We start from the raw sequence: 6,361 nt of genomic DNA, 5'->3' as shown, positions 1-6,361 counted from the left end.
TGCCTGGCCTCCTGGCAGAGAGCTATTCCACATACACATCCTAACAAAGGATCAGGAAACCCATCTGCAAAGTTCTGGGGGAGGCACAGTAACTGACAGGGAGCCAGTTCCCAGCCAGAGATGATTGAGGGAGGGAGGGGGTCTTATACACCCAGTGGGGTTTGCAAGGGTGGGAGGGGAAGGCAGAGGTGTTTTGAGCTTTGGAGACTGGCTGCTGAAACTACTTTGCACCATTCTCAGAGATCTGAAGCAGAGTCACTTTGGAAGAAAATGCAGTGAATACTATTAGTTATTCTGAGCAACACCTCCAGGGCGTTACTTGTTTGAGCAGAAGATGGGAGCATTAAAGAATGTCAGGACTGGACTCACTGGCCTGACTCTCCCTGGACACAGGCAGTGGTTGATGGCTCCTGGCATGGATGAAATCGCCAGGGAGGCTGAGCCCAGGAGCTGGAGCCCAGGAATCTGATCAGAGCAAGAGGCAGGCACTAGAAATGAGGCTCTCATGGGAGATGGGTAGGGAAGAAGGTCCCTTGAGATGAAGGGTGATGGATGGTGATAAAGCAGCACAGGCAAGAGGGGTCTGAGGGAGGTGGAGGACCAAGCTGGCCCTGGCAGCTTCAGGAAAGTGACAAGGACAAGGAGCCAGGAGGGCAGACACGACACAACTGTGGTCCCTCCTGAAATTGGGTGCAAAATGAAATCCTGTAATTGAGTCAACCCATAAATGTTGTAAGGGGAATTGTGTCTTCGAGGGAAGCATACGGAAGCGTCCTTTGTGAATAATGCTGCCTAGCCTCCCCAGAACTTTGCAGATGGATTTCCTGACCCTTCTTCAGGGTGTGTGTGTGTGGAATAGCTCAGCCGGGAGGCCAGGCAGGCACTATTATTTCCATTTTGAAAATGAGAGAAGTGGCTTCCGGTGAGTTTAAGAGCGAGTCCTCCAGGGAAGTTTCCTGTTCTGTGTCCTACTTATTGTCTTTGTGTCAGGAGGATGTGGTGCTTTTGTTGGTCTCCTCTCTCCTCTGTAAGCTCTTCCGGAGACCTCATCCCTTCCAGTCACAAGAGTTCTACACAAACATGCTTCTTCTCACCAGTCTTTGACCCAGACTGCTCTCGAGGGTGAGCCCACCAGGCACAGAGTACCCTCAACAGATGTCCCATACCCAGCTTGGTCAATATGTGATGTACTTCATGCAAAGCAGCCCCCATTTGCATAAATGGTGCAGCCTTTCTCCCAGACCTGCCTTCTGGGTATCCACCCTCTCCATCCACAGCCACTCAGCACCCGCCCCTCTGGAGCTGAGTCCTCAGCACCCCACCCCTGTTGCGCCCTTGGTGCCCCTCATTGAGAGCAGAGCAGTCCCCAAGCTCTTTCCTGGGCTTCCCCAATGCGAGTGGTGACTGGACAGAGAGAAGGTCTTTATGCCGGTGAGCCATGTTTCAGGAGGGCTGTAGCTAGTAGGGGAAGAGAAAGGAGGGGGAGAATGAGCAGCCAGGAAAAAATGCAGATGCAGGAATGGGCTGAACTCGCCAAAGAACAGTGAGCAAATCAGAGGATCCCTCCCAGACGTGGCAAGTCGCTAACAGGGAAGATGAAATAAAACTGAGGGCTAGACTCAGGAGAGAGGAGGCTTTGAAGGGTGGAGGGCGTGCTTGGATTTAATATGTAAATAACAAAGATCCTTTGTCCGTTCTTCATCTTCACGAGACAAGCTGGTGATGAACCGAGTCTTTGTTCTACTGCCAGTTACGTTCGGTTTTGGCCAAAGAAGTTATGAATAAGTGTGGATGGTGGAGCCAGAAGTGGAGAGGTTGACCCCCATAGAGCGGTGCAAGTGGGGCTGGCAATGGTCTTGGTGCCTTGAAGACTGAAGGAGAATGAGGAGGGTTAGTGTGTAGACATCACTTTTGTGATACTAACTGGTAAGTGATGCAGGCGTCAGGAGGGCATTTGGCAGAGAGAGCTGTATCAGTGTAAAATGGGACAGCCAGCCAAGTTAGTAAGACAATGAAGCACATCGAGAGGAACAGGGACCCAGCTCTACAGCAGTCCCCACCCTGCCTATCCTGATTGCTCCAGAGAGCCAGCATCTCAGGGAAAGGAAAACAGAACAAAGACCTGCTCACAGAAAAAACTGGGCAGTGCTGGCCAGGCCACTGCAGTCTCTCTGAACCTCAACATCCTCCTCGGTTGGATGGAGATGTAGAGCACCTTCTTCCCAGGGTGATCATGAGGTCAAATGAAGGTTAAACATTGTCTCAGTCTTTTCACAGAGTACCAGAACTTATACCAGAACTTGGTGGGGGACGGGGAGGGGCTTACAAATGATAGCTACATCTCTCCTGGTTCTGGAGGCTAGAAGTCCAGGATCAAGCTGCAGGCAGACTTGGTGTTTGATGAGGGCCACCTTCAGGGCTTGCAAACAGTGGTATCCTCCCTGCGTCCTCCTCACCTGGTGGAAGGATGAGAGGGCTCTGAGGTCTCATTCATAGGGCCACTAATACCAGTCACAAGGGCCCCACCCTCATGACCTAATCCCCTCCCAAAGGCCTCACATTCTAATGCCACCCATTGGGGATTAGAATGTCAGTGTATGGATTTGAGGGAGAGACAGCATCCAGTTTATGGCAGATGTTTTCTGTAAGCAGTGGGCTGCTTCAAGATGCATGGCATTCTTCTAACAATTTTGGCAAGAAAATGGTGCAACTCTTGGATTTGAACTTTGGATCAGAGACAAATCCACACATGTCCTCCCCCTGCTTACCTGGTTGGTGGGAGATAAACAGGCAGCCTCAGATGCTCACCTGGGCAGGAGCGCAAGAGCCTTCTTTCCACAGTGGCCTTGGCACATGCATTCTTAGGCAAGCGGAGTTGGGGAGGGGGTGTCTGCTGTGAATGGCCATGGGGCAGAGTCCTTCTGCACTGGTTAGGGTGGGTAGGAAGATTTGAATTACAGTTTTCCCCTGGTAGCTCAGACGGTAAAAGAATCTGCCTGCATTGCAGGAGACCGAGGTTTGATCCCTGAGTCAGAAAGATCCCCTGGAGAAGGGAATGGCAACCCACTCCAGTATTCTCGCCTGGAGAATCCCATGGACAGAGGGGCCTGGCAGGCTACAGTCCGTGGGACCACGAAGAGTCGAGCACAACTAAGTGACTAAGACTTTCCCTTTCTGGCCATGTAATTCTCTTTGCTGCCGCCTATTTCTTTTCTTTTCTTTCTTTTCTTTTTTTTTTTGATTTAAGAAGTATTCTGCATTTATTTTTGAAAATTTGAAAATTATACAGATGTCTTTAGAAAAAAATTAAACTTACATCCAAGTGCATTACCCAGAGATAACTACAAGAAAATTTTGGCTGTTTTTTTCCAAATCTTTTTTTTTTAATGTATTTTATTTTATTTTTTAACTTTACAGTATTGTATTGGTTTTTCTGCCTATTTCTTGATCTTCCTTTCCTGGTGAGTTTTTCTTTCTTTCTTTCTTTTTTTTTGGGGAGGGCGGTGCTGGGCCAGGTGGCATATAGGATCTTGATTTCCTGATCAGTGATTGAACTCCTGCCCCCTGCATTGGAAGTACCAGGGAAATCCCCTTTCTGGTGATTCTTGAGTTGCCCCAAATCTGTACAGTGAACCCCTTTGGTGCCTGAGCGAGTTGTGCCACGCAGACCAAACTCCCAACCAGCAGAGTTTCTGCTGTGCCACCAGGCACCGCCACGGATGGCACAGCTGAAGCATTCCTCCAGCAAGCAGCGCCACCAGCAGGGTTTCCAGCCACCGGGCTCGCTACTGCAGAGTCTGGGCTTAGTGATTCAGGGGGAACCATCTGAAAGGTCTGTGAGTCACGGCCATGAGGTATCATACAGATAATGGGGAGGCTGGCACTAATGCTGGGCGCCCCGTGCCCTGGTCTCTGCAAGCCCCTTCAGCTGTTGCTGTTGGCTGTTTATCCTGCCAGGGCTTCCCCAGGCTTCGTGCAACTGAAGTTCTCTGTCTGCCATTAATGGGGGGACATCGCCAGGTGTTAGTACTTCTGATGCTTCTGCTCTGTCCTCCTCTTTTTAGTGTTCCAGTTACGTGTATGTTACACCTATTTGCTGTAGCCCCACAGTTCTTGGATGCTTTCATTCCGTTTTCATTATTCTTTCATTGTTTTTCTCTCTGATTTCAGTTTGAACCCTTATTATTACCCTGTCTTCAAGCTCATGGATTCTTTCCTCAGCTGTGTCCAGTCTACCGAGCAGCCCATGGAGGACATTGTTCTTTTCTGTTCTGGTGTTTAGATTTCTAGCATTTCTTTTTGATTCTCAGAGTTTCCACCTCTGCTTACTTTACCCATCTGTCTTGCATGTGGTCTCCATTTCCACAGAGTTCTTAACATATTAATTATAGTTATTTTAAATTCTCTGCCTGATAATTCTAACATCTGTGTCATGTCTGAGTCTGGTTGTGATGTTTGCTTTGTCTCTTCAGACTTTTCTTGCTTCAGTGTTTTCTTGCTTTTTGGCAGACCTTGTAATTTTTCGTTGAAAGCCTGGCATGTGGTATAGCCTTCAGGAACTGAAGTAAAAAGGTCTTTAGTGTGGAGATTCATGCTAACCTGGCCAGGCATTGGGCCTATAACTTAAGGTGCTGCAGGCTTGATGGGTATCAGTTCCTTTTCTTAGCCCTTTCTCCTGTCAGACCTCAATAAGAAAAAATATTCATGGAACAAACATTACTGGGGCCAGTAAGTACCCCAGGCTTGGGATTCAATGATGATGAGGAAGCCATGTCCTTGCTCCTCCCAAAGGGCTCAGAGGCAAATGAAAACAATGACTATTGTGCTCCACCGAACACTTGCGGGATGTACCGTGGGCTGACCGAGGAGATGCTCTACCTCTTGGATGGGAGGAAGCGGCAGGCGTAAGTACTTCAGTGGGCAACCCTTGAACGAGGCCCTGAAGGCTGTGTAGGAGCTGTTTAGGAAGAAACGGGGAGGGGAAGACTTTCAAGGATTCTATTTATACCACTTTAAATCACTTAAGCACTTAAATGGGAAAAGGAAGTGTGTGTGAACGATGCAAACAGATGTGGCTGAGTTAGTTCAAGAGAGGTCTTCTTTTCTACCTACAGCACTTCTGTCCCCATCATCGAGTTGGGAGAACGTTGTCCAGTTCCTTCATCCCCAGCATCCTCATGGTTTGGCACAGGGCAGATGCGAAGCAAATACCTGCGGAATCACAGAATGAGCTTGAGTTTGACTGAATCAAAACTGATCACAGTTAAAGACACAGAAGAACGTGTGGAGCAACACACCTCATACCCACAGCCCGGTATCTGGAGCATCAGAGGGTCACAGCAGGAGAGGAGGACACCTGCTGGACCACTCAGGAGGCTCTGCAGCTCCACACGTTCCTGCCTCCACAATCCATCCCTACAGTCCTTTCAACAAGATATTCCTCTTGGAGAGAAAACCACGGTGCTCATCATCTTTGTCGTGGGCCTGATTCTGAGGGTCTCACTTTATAGATCCACAAGCCTGGCCCAGAGAGGGAAAGGCTTTAGCCAGGAAGTAGTGTAGCTGGGCCTCAGGCAGGGCATCCTGGATGCTAGATGGATGCTCTCTGCACTACCCCAGGGTCTCAGCTTTCCAGGGGTGCGAGAGGGCCCCCGGTTCAGTATCCTTGGTTCCTTGCCCTCTGTAGAGCCAAGAGGCCTCTCTTCCTCTTCAGTACGCAAACTGGGATAAAACACTTTACCTCTTTAGGCCTCTAGTTCCTCTCTCATCAGATGGAGACAAAGCTCCTCGCCCCAGGGCCTCGAAAATCACCACCTGGTGATGCAGCCGCCCTGGCCCCTCCCTCCAGGATTGCTCTCCTGGGCAGAAACTCAGAGCATCAACATGCACCCTGGACTCTACCCGGTGATCACTGACCTCCGCCACTGTATCAATATTGATCGCGTCTGCTGGGGCTCCGAACGTGTGTGAGGGATTAAATCAATTTAGCCGGGGTCTGAGCACGGGTTGCATTTTGATCAGCGTCAGTATGTCCGCCCGTGTAGGGGCTCTCGCTCCCATTACTGATTCACGAAGTGTCTGCCGGAATCAGTAAATCCGTTTCATTTACTTACGTAGGAGATGTTTAATAGCTGCCACATGAAATTTGCAAATTGTGCTCCATCTGAGGCTGATTAATAAAACACCATGGAAAATACATCAGTCATTTCAGTACTTAAATTAGTACCGCATTCGACTTGAATCATCCTCTTTTGCACCAGTGATAACGGCCTCACATCTCCCTCCTGGTCTTTCTCCTTCATTCCATTTTTCCCTCCCAATCTCTGCAGTTCAGGTGCTTGTTAGGGAAGCCAAGTGGGAG

At 49.2% G+C, this 6,361-nt stretch overlaps 1 long non-coding RNA gene across 3 annotated transcripts; it reads right to left on the bottom strand.

Moving 5' to 3' along the window:
- Positions 1–587: 587 nt before the first annotated feature.
- Positions 588–6,107, bottom strand: LOC129626547 (uncharacterized). 3 transcript variants are annotated; one of them, XR_008701997.1, is made up of 4 exons: positions 5,917–6,107; positions 2,809–5,211; positions 2,327–2,456; positions 588–1,871 (listed from the first exon to the last, which is right to left on the bottom strand). It is a non-coding gene; the product is annotated as an uncharacterized LOC129626547 (long non-coding RNA). The 3 variants fall into 3 exon arrangements; XR_008701996.1 differs by having other exon boundaries at positions 588–2,456; XR_008701998.1 differs by lacking the exon at positions 5,917–6,107 and adding an exon at positions 5,298–5,734 and having other exon boundaries at positions 588–2,456.
- Between the last annotated feature and the right edge of the window lie 254 nt (positions 6,108–6,361).

The sequence above is a fragment of the Bubalus kerabau genome, chromosome 14 (assembly GCF_029407905.1).
Source record: "Bubalus kerabau isolate K-KA32 ecotype Philippines breed swamp buffalo chromosome 14, PCC_UOA_SB_1v2, whole genome shotgun sequence".
NCBI classification, from domain to species: domain Eukaryota; kingdom Metazoa; phylum Chordata; class Mammalia; order Artiodactyla; family Bovidae; genus Bubalus; species Bubalus kerabau.
Note: the sequence above shows the minus strand (reverse complement) of the source record. Positions and strands in the feature narration are given on the sequence as shown.